The sequence below is a fragment of the Rousettus aegyptiacus genome, unplaced genomic scaffold (assembly GCF_014176215.1).
Source record: "Rousettus aegyptiacus isolate mRouAeg1 unplaced genomic scaffold, mRouAeg1.p scaffold_m13_p_16, whole genome shotgun sequence".
Classification (NCBI taxonomy): Eukaryota; Metazoa; Chordata; class Mammalia; order Chiroptera; family Pteropodidae; genus Rousettus; species Rousettus aegyptiacus.
This window is the reverse complement of record NW_023416291.1, coordinates 5,191,054-5,208,664: the sequence shown is the minus strand read 5'-3', so window position 1 is coordinate 5,208,664 and position 17,611 is coordinate 5,191,054. Positions and strand designations below refer to the sequence as shown.

General features: G+C 35.2%; 1 long non-coding RNA gene across 2 annotated transcripts in view; it reads left to right on the top strand.

The window, feature by feature from the left end:
• Nucleotides 1–17,611, top strand: part of LOC107512505 — a 337,769-nt gene that overhangs the window by 101,033 nt on the left and 219,125 nt on the right. For both annotated transcript variants that reach the window (XR_004954838.1, XR_004954839.1), the window contains exon 3: nucleotides 13,039–13,118. This is a non-coding gene — a long non-coding RNA (uncharacterized LOC107512505). The remainder of the gene's footprint in view (nucleotides 1–13,038; nucleotides 13,119–17,611) is intronic.

Genomic DNA, 17,611 nt, shown 5'->3' with positions numbered 1-17,611 from the left:
ATTTAAGACTGGTTTATCTCTGGATTCGGTAACTAATTCTAGGTAATAGCCCTGGTTTTCCAAGTATAACTAGCTTTATAGCATTAAGGATGTTACTTATCTTCTTTAGACTTTCCTTTTTCATCAGTGATAGGAGAAATGTGACTAGAACATTTAACAATATAGTTTATTTCTGTAATTGTATGACTGCAAGATTTTCAGGGAGTGACTTCAAAATAATGATGTTCAAATTTCTATTGGGTAATGAATTCTCATGTTTATTTTGGCAAGAATCTTTAAGGGGGTCTTGTGGCAGGGGGGTGGGGCGTGGCACGGGGGCTGCCGACCATGCTTCACAGAGGTCAGGGTTTCCTGAAATGGCCTTAGTCGCCCTTAGAACAGATCACAGACTATATTGTTGTGGCTGGTTTGGTTGCTGACTATATGCCAAAGCTATTTGCTGCTTCCAGGGATGGTTGGATCCTTGGAACAAAGTTGATTGACTATATATCAGGGTGTCCCAGCAAGAGAAAGCTGGATGTCTGGGATAAATTTATGTAAGATGCATAAACAACTTTTTATCTCATGGGTATGGTTTAGAATAAACAATGACTTAAAGTCAAGAAAAAAACGGTTGTTGTAGAGTCTGCTTTAAGAGAAAAAACAAATGTAGAAATAAAAATATCAAGAAAAACATTAAGTAAAAGTGGCACCATTGGGTCTTAAATCTTAAATTGGTGAAAAAAATTATGAAAATAGTTTTTAATTGGCTGTTTTGTGCATCAGGTAGTAATTACCATATTATTGAAGTTAAGCGAGTTCATCTCTTTAAAAACAGCAATAAAGATTAACATACAACTTGGGTTTAAGATTTAAACTGGGCATTGTCCCATTATATGTAAGACTGAGTGCCACATTTTGGAGAAATGATTAATAGGAGTTGAGGAAATTTACTAGTAGCTGCCATGGAACCAGAAATCTGTCCCTTAAAATTTTTTTCTGAAGTCCAGAGTAATTCTATGTGTGTTTTACTCACCCCTTTTTTAGGCTGAATCACATAAGAAATGCTATTTTGGGAAAATAATTTAAAAATGTTATTTATCATTTCCATATGTTTATATATGAAATTTAGATGACTTTAGTTCAAATAATTGAGGCTTGCAAAAGCTGTCTGTGTGTATAGAGAGTTTGTTCAACTTATTAAAATTTAATTTTCGTCTGTTTTCTACTTGCCGAAAATGAGCCCATTTCTCCAAGAACAAAAGTATACTATCAGGATTATCTAAAATTGTATATATTAACAAGATATGTTAAAATTGGAAATGGAGGAGCAGAGATGAAGTAGGCCAAGTGGTGAAAGAAGAATTTATAATCATTCAGGAGTGAGAAAAAAGTAGACAGATATCTATCTTTAAGTCATTTGACAGTGGCCAAGAATCACACAGAAGGAAGAAAATTCAAGGGTCATAGTCTTGTTGAGGAGAAACTAAAGAGGAGTAGAGCCATGAGCACAATGCAAAGAGTGGATTGGAATATGGGATAACTAAAGCTGTTGACTTGATTTGGTTGTTTGACAGCAGAGATGAAGACATCCATGTAAAAAACACATCGATTGTGGTGAAGATTACTAGATGCTTCTAATTTATATTAAATAAAAAGTATCACGACATCCATCACAGATCTAAACGTATAAGCTACTAATGATAAACAAAAGTATAGATCTATGGATTAATGTAAAAAAGTTAGAATGACAATAAAATGTTAAGAGAAAAATGGTGTTATTTAAATGCAAATATGGACTCCATATGACTCTAGTACTTTGACAGGAAAAAAAAACAGAATATTTTTGAGTATTTTTGTCTCTACAATGTGTGAAAGGAAGAGAAGAAACTTAAAATTTTGATTCTAGACCAGAGCTCAGTGGACTGGTTAACAGGACTCTCAAAACTGCAAAAGTTATGTTTCTCCAAGCAGTCGTTTTTTCAGGTTCATTGACAACACAGAATTTTTTTCAGACAAATGAAAATTTTTATTTATTCAAATGCATCTGTGAAACTACTTTTATCTTAAAAGACTTTCCAGGATAGTATGTAGAAGAGAGTTCTTTTAAATGAAACATGGAATTTACTTTTCTACATGTGCTTTCATGTCAATTTTAAAAAATGAGAAATCAATAGAATGCATGCTTGCTGTTTATTAAGTGTTTAAAAAGGAACGTTTATCTCTTTCTGATTTTCAACAATGAATATTAGAGCTGTAGAGTAAGTGATGGAGGCTAGGGCTTGTATCTGATCACCTTTAACATGTAAAGAGCAAGTACTTTTACCTGGTAGGAGGTTACAGAGCTGCCAGAATTTGCCTGGTATTTCAATTTCCTAATGCCTTCATAACTTAAACATTTCTGAGGATGTGGGTTGAGCATAAAATTTAACTCATTAGAAATATTGCAGATGTGAACTGCATTCGATTTTGGTTGAAGCCTTGCACGTTATGCAATAGAAGACAAGGCTTGAACTCTCCGGGCTTAGATCTCTCTGGCTTCCTGGGAGCATTTGGAGAGCAATTTAAAAACAAGTGCTTGTGATCCTTGTTTTCAGAGTGACAGTGTGCACACAAAGGTTATATAAATCCCCTCTGTTATATGAAGTCCAAATATCTTAAATCCAGTAGACTGAAAAAGAAAGACTTCCTATTTTAGACCCAATAATTTTGACAAATTGGCTGAGTCTTGTTTTCCAGGGAAATGATACATTTATGTATGATCCAAAAGGAAATCTGTTCCTTTCATTTTTTCAATGTGTGGTACAAATGTTTAGAGTATGCATTATGTATTTATTTTTGGGATTATTCATTACTGTGCCAGTGGGCTTGCCTTGTATCAAAGATGGGTGTGTCAGCAGCAGATGTTTAAATTATACTTTTGCTCTATAGCAAATAAAATCATTTGTGAGTGTCAACATAAATAAGTACAACTGTTTGACCGATATTTCCCTTCTAGAATCTAACTCGAACTTTAACATAAGATAAAAAGAAACTTAACATGTTTTTTAGCAACTGTTATAGGAAAGACTTGCCTAATACACAAAGGATGGCCTTACTCAGCCAGTTTAAATAGGATGGATACATATAATCTGAAGGGCATTTGGTGAGTGATAATCTGAAGTTGGGAGGAAATGTGTTGAACAGGATGAGGGCAGGACACTGAAAATATATTTTAAAAATATTGGAATTATTTTCATGGAATGGTCACTGTTCTTGTAGTACCCAACAGGTGGATTTTTCTTGTTAGTGAGCACTTTGTACAAGAAATATGAAGCTGGAAAAAAAAAGTTGTTTCTATATTTTCACTACCATTAGCTCTCTCTTGTTCATCGGGGCATTATTTACTAAGGTGTTACTTGTGACCATTTTTCACTTAAGTGTAATTGGTCCCAGTACTTGGTATGCCCCTGGCTGCACTTAACTGCTCAGACTATGTTGTATGCTATATTGGATCAAATATTTCTGCCCAGCACTTTATCCTTGTGTTCTCTTTCAGACTGTGTAAGTTTAAGACTATGCAATGTGAATGATTTTTACTGGGATCAGCAATACTTATACTTAGAACTGTCAGAAAATTAACTTCAAATTTTTTCATTTTAATTTATGTATGGTTGCCATGATTTGGGTAGGTTTGGGTTCAGTTATTAAAAGAAAAAAACATAGAAACCTGAGCTCTTCTTTCATCCTGGCATGCCCAGGAGGGAATTGGAACATTACGGAATTAGGACAGAAAGATAGTTGTGTGTAGGTGTTAAGAATCAGGGCTTAATTCTACTTCTCTAGCAAAAAAAGTTTCATTTCTCTCTGATCAAAGTCATTGCCAATGCTTTTATAAGAAAACCATATTATGAATACAAATCTACAATAGAAAAATATAATTTCTAAAGACAAGGTAGAAGTGATATGGGGTTCTTTTCTCTTTTGACTGAGACTAGATATTAGAAATATGCAAAGGAATTGTTCTAAAAGGATTATTAAATGATAATCCATAATGGTAATCGTTAAAGTACAATTCATGATGTGTGTTGATGACCTTCTTCCAGTGACTATGATGAACTGTAATGTGTAGATATGCGTATGTGAGTATTTAATTCATTTAATAGAACTCAAGAGAATAAATACATCTAGAAGATGTTAGAGAAAGATATTTTTGTAAAAGTTTCTTTAAAATTATTTACTTCATAAGATGACTGCAACTGGTTGTTCTCCCCACCCCCTGAATTCTTAGAAATCATAGTACTAAAAATATGCTGAAATAAATATTGGGATACTCTCAGATAATAGAAACAGAATGCCACAGGGGAAGTTCATATAATAACATGAATGTTTGTAGAAGTAAGGTGATTAAATAAAAATTAGAGATGGATATGGATGAGTTGTAAATTTTTGGTAAAAATGCGAAGTAGAAAAAATTATGTGAAAATTAAAATAACTCTAGTTAAGCAAAGACTTTTGGAAATTATGAACCTCAGAAGTGGAGCTAGGAATCCTTGAGGAGTGAGACCCTGGCCTCTTCAGTCATGCTTGTTCAGACAGATAGCCATCATCTTTTACTCTTATCTTCTTAGACTAAGGAGGAGAAATGCATACTCATCTATTGCCATGGCTTGGTATTGTGGGAAGAGTCCTGGGAGAGAAATAAAAACACCCTTAAGCAAGGCCTGGTATTTCTACTCAAAAGTTTTCCTTTTATTGCACTCAGAAATTCTTTTAATCTCTTTGTATCTCAAATCCTCATCTATAAAATGGCAATAAATTAAAAGCTGCCAACCTGAAAAGCCATACAAAGATAAGGTAGTAGTGCTCTTTATTTTCTTTATTATCGACTTTTTTCTTGTTTTTACCTTAAACTTTTTTCAGTTTTATACTGCCTTTGTTTATTTACTTATTTTAAATATGTATTTTTTATTTTTCAATTACAATTGACATATAATATTGTATTAGTTTCAGCCATTCTGATTTCTCTTCAGATAATGTACATCTTTCACTTTTTACCTTGAACTTTTTATTGTGAGAACAAAAATCAGTAGAGTGATGTTTATTTGCTTCTTACTGTGTTTATTATATGTTGCCATGAGAATTTAATTAGAAGCATAATGGGATTTAAGATAAATTTAATTCTGCTTCATTTAAATCTGAATAAGAGGAAAAAAGTTGTCTATTTTCATATATTTTCCTCTGTACATAAAGTGGCAATGTTTGAGTTACATTCAGTATTAATTACCATTTGTAGAATCTCTTTATAACTTTTAGAAACTTAAAACTTAATGCTGAAAGGTCTTTCAGTTCTACCTTAGGAAGAAATTATATGTAAAATAAGAAGTTTAAGACCCAAAAGACAGAAGGAAGAAGGAATAGGAGAACACAGTGGAAGTACAGTGAAAGAATTTATACAAAAAGTTGGATGCTGGTCCATCTTTCTCAGTGTTTGAATTTAGGCTTGGTCATGTGACTTACTCTGTCCCACAAAATTCAATTGAGTGACTACATGCCAGTTATAAGCCTAGGAGGCTTCAAGATGACTCATGTGTTTCTGGATTTTATTAGGCCCTCAGCCATCACCATGAAGAGGGCTTATGCTAGCCCTGAGATCACTGTGGAGCAGAGAAGATTCTCCCCAGAAGGTCAGCTTTAATCTGCAGGTCTTCAACTGAGCTCAGATGTAGGGGAAGAAATGATTGTTTTTTAAAGCCACTGAGTTGTAAGGCAGTACCTTATGCAATAAGAGCTCCCTGGTATAAGGGTGTAAGTTCCTTTAGAACAAGCAGCATGCCTTACTCATATTTAAGTTGTCAGGCGCCCAGGTACTCAAGTAGCATATTTTATGAAAAACAATAACTACAGAACGTTACGAGAATAATATAACACCATATAGAATTAACAAACATTGCTTTCATTTTTTCTTCCAATTTTGTTATTAAAATAATGCCTTTTTGTTTTTCTCCTCAGTCAATATCATGAATTTAGAATGTATCCTTATTATTCATGTTTTTGTATTTTTACTCTTTATACATCTGTTAATAGCATAGTTTTTTTTTTAAAATTTATTAATTTTATTGGTTATATTTTATTCATTAGTATAAATAATTTATCCAGTCTCCTATTGATGAATATTAAGGATGTTTCTAGGATTTTGTAAAAATAAACAAGGCTATGATGAATATTCTTGTCAAGAAAAGACTGTTGTCTGGGACATATGTGAAGGAGTTTCTCTAGTATCTGATGAGAATTGCTGAGCCATTGGGTGTTTTCATTGCCATTTGTATGAGACATTGCAAGACTGTTCTCCAAAGTGACTTCATATTCCTACCTGAATGTACAAGATATCGTGTGGCCCCACATCCCTGCCAAGTATTGATAGGCTTTATTATTTTGCTAATATAATGGATATGAAATAATTATTTTATTTTATTTCACATTATTTCTGATTATTAGTAAGGGCAAGCAACTTTTCAGATAAATACTTGCCAGATATTTTTGGCTTTTCTGTTAATTTGCTTATTTCTCATTTGGGTGATTTTCCCTTTTCTTTCTGCTTTCTTGGAACTCATTGTGTGTTCTGGATACCATGTCTTTGTTTGCTACATATATTGCAAATATTTTGTCCTTGTCATTGTCTTCTCTTTTAATTTTGTAATAGTGACTTTAGTAGGCACCAGGATGACTCCCAGTGATCCCTGCCTCCCGCAATTCATGACCCGTGTAATCTCTTCCCCTTGAGTGCGGGCTGTGGTTATTGGTTTCACTTCTAATAAACAGACCGTGGAAGAAGTGATGGGATGCCACTTCAAGAGTGGGTTCTGAAACAACTGCAACTTCCATCTTGGGTTCTCTCGCTCTGTCTTACGCATGCATGTTTTACTGGTTTTGGTGGAAATCACGCCATAAGTCAGTCCTATGCAGGAACCTGAATGCCGAGGACTGGAAGCCTTCTGCCAAATGTCCATGTGAACACCCTTGGAAGCAGATCCTCCAGCTCCAGCTGAGTCTTCAGAGACTGCAGCCTGGCTACCAGCACCTTGACGACAAAATTATGAGAAATTGGAGCCAGCACAATTGAGCTAAGCCAGCCCGGACTGCTGCCCCTGAGAAACTGTGTGAGATAATGCTGCGGTTTAACCTGCAAAGTCGTGGGGGTCCTTTGTTAAAAAGCAACTGGCAACTAATACAGTATTTTTTTGTCACCAAAATTTTAAATTTTGGTGTGATGAGAGAAATCAGTGTTTATGAATTTTTGTCAGATAAATAAATTTAGCATTAAAATTATGATACTTGTTTTCTTTGAAAGTTTTTCTCTTGGATTTCCTTGTTATGTTGCATTTCCACATTGATTATGGAATAACAAGGTTTTATATTTCTGTCAGGTAATTTTGTTAAATTGTCAACCAAGTTGACATTTTTAAATTTTAATGCCTTCTTGGTAGTTTCTCTTGGGTTTCTATATAAATGGACATGTAATCAGTACATAATGACTATTTTAAATCCATTCTGATACATTTAAAAATCAATTTTACTGAGATATGATTATATTATAAATTAATCATTTATAAAGTTTTGGCATATGCCTACAGTATGTGATCATTGCTGTAATTGTGGTATTGGACATTTATATACCCCCAAAAGGTCTTTCTTCTCACTTTGCAATTACTTTCCTCTCCCTGCCCTTGGCTTCTGGCAACCACTGATCTACATTTTAACACTATAGATTTAAGTTTTTCAAAATTTAGTATAAATAAACATATAATATATGATCTTTTGTGTCTGACTTATTTCACTTAGCATAGTGTTTTGAGATTCCTATCTTCTGAGTTTATCTGTAGTTTCCTTTTATTGCTGATTAATATTCCATTTTATGGGCATACTAGAATCTGTACACAGAAGGTTGACATTTGAATTGTTTCCAGTTGGTGGCGGTAATGAATAAATCACATATGAGGATTCAAACCGAAGTCTTTATGTGGACATATATTTTTCTGTCTCTTGAGTAAATACCTAGGAGTAGAACTGCTGGGTCAAATGGCACTGTATGTTTAACTTTATAAGATACTGCCAAACTGATTTCCAAAATGGTTGTATATTTTACGTCTCCACCAGCATTTTGAGTTCCAGGTGTTCCACATTCTTGCCAAAATTTGGTTTTGTCAGTTGTTTGAATTTTATCCACTCTAATGGGTATATAGTGGTATGTCATTGCGGTTTCATTTGCATCTGTAATGACTAATGATGTTCAGTGTGTGTTCATGGTTTATTTGCCATGTGTATATTTTCTTTGGTGCATTGCCTATTTAAATATGTTGCTCATTAAAAAATTTGTGGTGTCTATCCATATTATTGAGTTGGAGGTTTTTATATTTTATATTTACAAGACTTTTGTCAAATGTGTGCTTTGTAGATATTTTCTCCCAGCTTGTGGCTTGCTTTTCCATTTTTTTAAGTGTCTCAATAGTGTCTGCAAAGGAGCAAGGCATTCAATTTTAGAATAGTCCAATTTATCAATCTTACATAATTTGTGCTTTTTGTGCCCTATATAGGAAGTTTTTCACTCAACCACAGTTACTAAGATGTCTCCTATGTTTTCTGAAGGTTTTATAATTTTAGATATACTTAAGTTATTTTCATTTCAAGTTAATTTTTATAAATGGCGGGTACTATGGATTGAAGTATGATTTTTGCATGTAGATAGATATGTGTGCCAGTTCCATTTGTTGAAAAGACTCATTTCTCCTTTGAATTGCCTTGGCACTTGTCAAGAATAAATTGACCATAGAGGTCTGGGTCTATTTCAGGACTCCTTATTCTACTCCATCGATATGAGACCAAATGTATATTTTTAAACTGTCAAAATATAAGAAAATTATAGAGGTTTCTTTAAGCCTTTACTCTCATACTAATAATTTTTCCTTTTTAAACTTTGTAGAAATTATAGTTGTCTATAATGCGATGTGAGACTCTAAAGCTTTATTTCTTCTAAATGTATATGCATTTTCTATTGACTACTTATTGACTACTTTTAACGCTGATTTCAGATGTCACCCTAACCAAATGTTTATATCACACATCATATGCATGCACACTAAGTACATATATTTCTTTTTCTAAGCTGTCAATTTTGTTCTATTGCTCTAGTTTTATATTTCTGTCCCAATATTATACTTTTTTTCATGTGCATTACAATAGTTCTGATTAATGGTAGAGCAAATCTTCTTTAAAATATTCCTCTTTTTCAAAAAAATTTTGGCTATTACTTCACATTTACTTTTCCAACTGATCTTCCTATATCTTGAAAAAGTATATTGCTCCCTGATTTTGTCCCTCCATAGACAACTGCTAATACTTTCCTTTGGAGAAAGTCTGTGACTGATTTTTTTTTTCAGCTGATGCACATTGAGAGAGAGTGACTCCACAGGCTCTAAAGGAATCAAGCAGAGCAGGTTTGGGCATGCCTTCACAGTACAAACAAATCTGCCTACAGATGTGGCTCTGAAATTATGCATTTAATAATAATACACTGTAATGTGGTGTGCTATGGCCTCTAGGCATCCAAGGAACTATAACTCAAAGTGTGTTTTTCAAAGCGAAGGGCAGAAGGGTTTAATAAAGACCAGAACTGTAGAACAGCTCGATTTCCTACATCACCCTACTACATGATTCAGAAGTATCGTATAAAGTATATGAAACTAAATACATTTTATATCTAATCAGTATATTCTGATCACCTTTGCATGTAGGAGCTTTAGTGTCAATAGCTGCCAGTTGTTTTTCATCAACCCTCTTTGACCATTCTCCAGTGATAGGTTTGAAGACAAGAATTCTCATTGGTGAATGAGTGTTAAATGCTCTACTGCCTCTAATAATAGTGTTTTTATGGCTTGAGGTTCCAGAGTATTAAATGTGGATGTCCATCTTTGTCAGGATGGATGTCCCATCATACACTGGTCGCCATGATGCATCTGCTGCATTGTCTACCTTTAGGGAAGGAGACAACAGTGCTGCACAAACTCCATAAGGCCAGACCACTATCAGGGCCTACTGTGGTTAGGGTGGGACTTTGTGGAGGGGTGGCAATGGGTGAGGCTCACAAGGCCGTGGGTTCAGAGGTAGTGACAGAATAATTCATAAACTGCAAATAAGAGTCTGGGTCCAGGAGGGGAATTTTTTTTCCGCTTAATATATCATTAATACTTTGTTTCACTTTATAACATTTATCTGCATAAGCATATTTTAAATAGAAGAATGTGAATTCTATTTTGTATTTATACCATAATATATTTAACAGATACATACCAGTTTCCTCTTATTTTACTATTTGTATTATTGTGCTCTTTTCAAAAACCTGATAAATATATTCAAACATATTACTAAATTGCTTACCAAAAGTGTTTTACAGTTTTTTTTTAAATCTCACTAGCAAATGCTATATGAGACCATCAGTTTTAATCTCTTATCAGTATCAGATTTTGAATGTTTTAATGAATGAAAATTCTTAGTTTTCATTTTATTCTACATTTTTATTGCTGGAAAATTTAAACACATTTGCATATTTTTATCACTTGTATTTCTTTTTGTTCAGGATATCAGAAAGTAAATTTTATTTAATCTAGATTTAGAAGGATGGTTGAGAGTTTGCAAGATCAAGAAGGGAGAAGGGATATTCCTGACAGAGATAAGCACTTGAAAAGTTCATAGAAGTATGTAACGTATAGGGGGAAAGTGTCCGTGGATATAGTATTTTAGGTGTTATTGTGGTCTTTGTGTTTTTCTTATTGATTTATAGAAACTCTTCATATGACAAATACATTGATACTTTATATCTTACCTGCTGCAAGTTTTTCTATTCCTTTTTATTGTTATTTCTTTTTTGTTTCTCAAAAGATCTATGCACGCAACACAATGCTCTGTGAAATATAATTTTATTTTGTATTAATTTTACAGTAGTTTTTGATGATGTTCTATTTCTGGACAGTGTTCTTGTCTGTGAGGATCTAGCCATACACAGAATGAACAAAACCCCTGACTTCGAAGAGCTTTTATTCCAGCTGAGAGGGAGCACAAAAGCCACAAGTAAATGTGTGTGTCACAATGGTGATAACTGCTGTACAGAAAACGGATCAGGACAGGTAGCTATCTGCCTGGGATGCAGTAAGAGGAGACTGGGAAGTGTGATGTCAGAGAGGAGCAGGAGGCTGAACCAAATGCATCAGAACCTTGTGGACAAGAACTAGTTACTCAGTGAGAGCAGAGGCTGTGGGAGGGCTCCTAGCAGAGGGGTCATATGACCCATTGCATGATAAAAGCTTCCTGTGTTGTGGCTGCTGTGCTGAGAAAAGTCTTCAGAGGGATCAAGAGAAGCGGGTGAACTCCCTTTGCAACAACATGAGTGGCCCTGAAAGGTATTATGCTAAGTGGGATAAGTCAGGCAGAGAAAGACAAATACCATATGATCTCATTTATATGTGGACTTAAAAAAATAAACAAAACAAAACAAAAAAACAAAGTTAAAGTAGGTAAACTAGTAGGAGACTATTTTAATAGTTTGGGAAAAGAGATGCTAACTTGGTCCAGGGTAGTAACTGTGGAGGTGATAAGAAGTGGTCAGATTTTGTATATATTTCAAAGGAAGAGCTAAAAGTATTTGAATGTGGGTGTAAGAGAGGAGTGTCAGAAATATGGTAGAAAGTGTTAATTACTTCAAATAACAGACTTGCCAATTATTGGGATAAGCAAACATTCGTATCATCATTTTTGTAGTGTTAGGGAAGGAAAGTAAAAGTTTGATTTTGAACATGCACATTATACTTTAGATGCTTATTAGATTTCACAAGAGATATTAAAAAATAGGGTGAGTATGGAGTTCAGGGGAGAGGTCTGGACTGGAGATTGTTCACATATAGGCAGCATTTAAAGGCATGGGACTAGATGAGATCGTGTAAGGGATCAGAAGAAGTCCAAAGACCTTGGTGTGTGTGTTTGCGCACACACCTTTATCAACTAAACAATTGGACAAAACCATATACTTTTACTAAAATGAAGCGCAGTGGTTCACATTGACTTCCTATCAAAACTTGATTAATATTCCTTCTATTATCTGTATTCAAGATAGATACTACCTTATACAATTTAGCTATATGAAACAGTTTCAGAATTACAGAATTTTAGATTGGGAGTGACTTTGGAGATAATTGTTTTATAGTTAAGGGAATGAAAACCTAGGCAGATCTTGTTTTTCAAGGCCACATTGTAGAACACTGCACAATAATATAATTTCTTCTTCATGCTTTTGATCATCATTGTGGATTTGAATGTTTGAGGATATGTGTGATTTGGTTGCAACATATAATAGTTTGAAAGCAAAATATGATGTTAAACTTTTTCAGCTTCATGTTATATGGGAGCCAGTCTTTAAGAGTTAGTTATCTGGAAAAAGGTCCTGTTAATGTCCATTACTAGGTTCTCCAACTACATTTCTAACCAGTCTCCTCATTTCTTTGTCCTTTATTACCTCCCAGACATAGCAGTAACTAAGTCACCTTTCTATTTTGAAAAATAACTTCATACTTTTGATAGAAAATGTGTTTTTATGGACTATATTAGAAAGAGAAACTAAGATATATAATGGATATCAATGTCTAGTTGTATTTCGCTTTGGGTAAGAGATGCAACATTACTTCATAGAAATCTAGACAGAACAGGACTGATCTTTGGGCAGCAGAATATACTGGAGAAAATTAAGTCTGAAATCGATGTTGGTATCTAACTCTTCAAACAGAATACTGAAGAAAATTAAAATATTTTCTTACTGCTTATTCTACTGTAAGAGGGAGAGACCATATTTTTCTCCTCATATTTCTCCACAAGGACTTTTATTCCTCTCCACAGGAGGGAGTAGTATTGGTAGAACCCTTCTAGCTTTCACTTTTTCCATCTGTTTCTCTGGGAAAAGCCCAGAGTCCATAGTCCCTCCACTGGCTGGAGTTATGGTGCTAATAAGATGTAAGTGTTGTTTTTCTCTTTCTCCAGGTGGCAAACAAACGGTCCCAACGTCACGATTTGAGAGCATGCGTTGGGACAACTGAGCAGACCAGAAGTCAGGTATTTGGGTGAGTGATCTTTTACTCCCTTCGTACTCTCCGTCGACCTCACACTTTGTGTAGAATCCCTAGGGCAAGAGCCGTGATTGACTATACCACATACTTCTGATGTCTCACGTTATCCATTTATGTGCTAAATAGTATATGTTTTTTGGGAAAGTCTATCAGTATGAGATTATTATTTAGTGGCTGGGCCAGAAGACGCAGGCAAACCATCTCTCTTGTGAGTCCCGGAGAAATAGGTGAAGCCATATGGAGCAGCCAGAGTTGGCAGAATTCTACGATTGGCCCTTATTTAACAGACACTGAACAGAAGATGTTAGCATGGATGTCAGAAGAAATCATGGCCAGAAAAATCTTAATGAAAATTATAGATTTACTGAGTGCATGCTTTATGCCAACATTGACTTTCTTGACTTCCCAGTGAAATATAAAAAATGGTAATGTTAGGAGATTAGAACAATATTTGGAGGCGCAGGAGAGCAGAGAGGATGAAATTTTTGGTAACATTCATGGCAACATCTACGAGCAAATTTAAATAAAATAAATGAAGCATTTCCTACCATTCTTAGACACAAAATTTCGAGCCACTTCTACTTGAGAAAAATATTACTAAATTGGGATTGATGGAGAATGATATTGACAAAAATGTGCTTTATAGTGGTTTTGAGTTTGAGTACACATAAAAAAATAGTTTTGAGTGTTTTCTTGAGTTAGAGAATTATTTTACCCTTTTGCATTCTTATTACTTGAGAAATGTCAATTATAGGGTTTAAACTGTACTGTTTTGTGGTACCATGAGAACATGAGCAGTTTGCCTAGGAAAGAATAAGTTGTTATTTTACTACTTTATGGTTCTCTACCTCGAGAACATCAAGGATCTTGCTACATATAATGTAGGCTTTGAGTTTGAAAACTTCAAAGAGAGCTTCAAGTTTACTGTCTTTATATTTTTATTGAATTCAGTGGGCTTGAATTGGAGGTGCTGAGTGGGCAGAGCTCTTGGAACTTAAGTATATTGTTATGTCTATAATGGAGGTCTGTTCTCCTTTTGTGGGAGCAACGCTTTATAGCTTTTGCTGCAGAATGACTAGTACAAAATGATATATCATGGATGGCGCATGACAGTGAACTATTATTAAAAGTCTTAGGATGTTGAGAAGAGCTTAAGAGTATGCATGCAACATTCCCTCTGGAAACACAGAAATCTTAATCTGTGTGAGTGAACTAGTACCGTTTCCCCCCGCACCCTGCCCCCCCCCAAAAAAAAATACAGAGAAAAGGATTTGCCTTATATGGGGAGTCAAAACTATTCAAAACTATCAGAACTACAATATTATATATTACCAACTTGGAGGAATTTTTTTTATTATTGGTGTTATTTGCTAGTAGATAATGTATGGATATTTTAAATGACTTATTAGGATGTGCAAGACATCTAAAAGGGAAAAAAAGCAGACCTAGTAAAGAAAGGTTATGGCTAACAAATGAAGAAAAAATGAAAACCTAAACAAGATTCTTTTCTGGTTGGATAATAGTAGTAAAAATGAGACATGATTCCAAATTTTTAAAAAAATATTGTAATAGTGATTATGCTTTATGAGTGATTTCTATTGCTTAGTCATCAATTAGCTGTTGCTTTAAATTTGACAAATGGAAACTGAGTTTTAGACATTGATTTTAATATAAACATTTGCCATTGCTATTTTTAAGTTTCATATAATGAACTTTTGTATGATTTAGTGAAAATAAATTGTATGAATGCGTGCTATTGTGAAATCTCCTTGCATTCCTTGGAATAAAACTGCATTATTAAGATAGGATTATAGAAGCTGTTATCTGGATATTTATTTAGTTATAATTGAAAAATTATTGGACTCATGATCAATGCATAGTCCCGCATTAGTACTTGTTTGAGGAAAAGTTTGAAAAAAATATTTACTTGGTTTTGAGTTATATGAATATGGAAAGACTACACATTCGCCATTTTGAAGTATTCAACTATATGTTTTTCTTTTGCTCTTTTGTACATCATACCAAAAAGAACTCAGTTTTAGGATTTAGAGCTTCCTGGGGTATTGGTCCTCATCAAGGGAAATATTTTCAGGGGATAACTTCTAAGGGTAATTATGTTATGAGACAGTAAAAATTGATTTTGTCTTTCACAAAATACACCTTTTAATAATTATAGAGGTATAATTACATACCTTTTAATAATTATAGAGTTTAAAAACACATAGCATTACTTCATGTTGTGCTTTTGTGCTAAATGTTTCTACTTCTTTGGGGAGATTGTTTTTCCCCTCATCTGTTTTTTATTGAGAAAAATACCACCTTTATAAATGAACTGAAGCAAATGCTATTGCTGCTCTAGGAGAGTGGCATATATTTTCCCTCCAAAGCCAGGAGGCACTGGAGTTAAGGGTGTTCTGAGTAAACTCATTCTGACAATATCTGTGTAACAATTATTATAATAGAGTTTTCAGACTTAGCCTAAGATGTCAGAAATTCTGTAGAACCAGCGTTAAAATGTGCTCACCAGCAGAGTAGGTCCTATTGTTAAGAATGATTATTGCCTCATCAGGTATTTAATCTTTTAACTAACTTATTTTTGTCTACCAACTACTTAGTATTGGCTGTTCGGTCAGCCCTGTGCTAGGAGCTAAGTATGTGGTGGTAAAATGTGTTCTCTCTGTCCTCATAGAGTTGGAAGAATTTCAGATAAAAATGACCTCTCCACATTTTTTCTCCTAGATTTCCTATCTACTGTTCAAAGTTGTTTGTTTAACATAGTGGTATGGACGGCAACAGGAAGTAGTCTCAAAGAGAAATGACTTTGGAATCAGCAGATCCGGGTTTGAGGGCTAGCTATATCATTTATGATCTTTCTGATATGAGCAAATCAATCTCTCCAAGTCTCCATCTTGTTATCTCAATGCCCAATGGCAGCCTCAGAATTTCTAAATAGGAAGAGACCAGAGATTAGAATTTGGTTGGAAGAGGGGCCTGTGGGGCTTATCTTGGGACTGCATTGACAGAACAAGCACACTTATTTTTACTTAGGTTGTATGTTTGTGTGGGATGGACAGACGGAGATTATGAAGGTGCCTAATTCCCTCCTGACTGACCCCTGGCACAGCCACTATTAAGACTGAGGCCAGCATACAGAACTCCGGTTAATTCACAAGCAGTAGTAGTAGTGTGACCAGGATCACAAGAGATATGCATAGGAGAGGCCTTGAATATTCTGTTATTAATTCGTGTTATTCTAGTTTTATTCTTTTGGAAATCATATCTAGTAGGACAATTGAGTTGAGAGCTTGGGGAAAGGTCCTCCTAAGCCTAAACGCTATGCTTTTTTAGGAATCAGGTTTGTGGGCCCATAAGCCTCAGTTTCTTCTCAAATGGGGAGTATTTGTATGACCCTCAGAGACATGCTCTAAGCACATTATGTCTGGCTCCTGCTAACCTCTCAGAGGGGAGAGATTTATAAGACATTTCACACAAGGCAATTCAGTTTGTTGTTTGAATGAGTCACTCAGGAAATTGTTTTTGCAGATCTGGTCTCTTATGTTTCATTGAATCTTCTTTCTGTATCACTCTGCTATGTCTCTAAAAGAGAGCATATAATGGCTTAATTAGTCATTATCACCTGGTATAGCAGATTTGAAATACCTACATTATATCTCAGATGTGTAGAAATATAACTTAACATTTTCTATAGCTGAGCCCAGATTGCAGTTTATAACGAAGGCTGAAAATGCATAATCTTGGCTACTTCCTCTTAGGTGTCATTGAATGGTGGAGCAATTCAGAACATAACCGCCTGGCTGGTTGAGTCACTAAGCTCTTCAAGGGCAGTGAATATGCCTCAGCTCTGTATCTCCAGCACCTAGGAGATTATCTGAGAAAAGGAATATTTTCAGTGCATGTTCATTGATAACAAAATTATTCTTGAATTTTAGGTTTTTGAGGTAGTCACTATGCTACCCTGCCTGATTCACTATTAGGAAATTTGCTGGAGACAGGAGTCAGAGTCTTCTTCCTGAGATGTAAACGTTAGCGCCATCTCACATGCCCTGTGTCCAAACTGAACTCATGCCATTAACCTCCGAATCCTCTTACCTGGTGTTTCCCAGGGCGCTGAAGGCACAACAGCTCTTCACTCAGCGGATATCCGCTGCGTGTCTTCACCGCGTCAGGAGCGGGCTAGGTGTTAGGGACGCAGCAGGGGACGGGGAGGTCAGCCGCCGCCCTCGCGGGCCTTTCCGATCCCTCACATCCAGGACGTCACTGAGTCCTGTCATTCCACTCGAAGACAGACTTCACCTCAGCCCACTTCTCTCCATCTCCACGACCACCACCCAAGTCCTTATCCCCGCGATCCGTCAACCGAACTTTCACACCATCCACAAAAGTGATTTCTTTGGTGCCCAACCTTAACCCCGCTTCTGTTCGTTTTCCCCACTGCGATTATGGTCAAATGTTTTAAATGCAGTTCT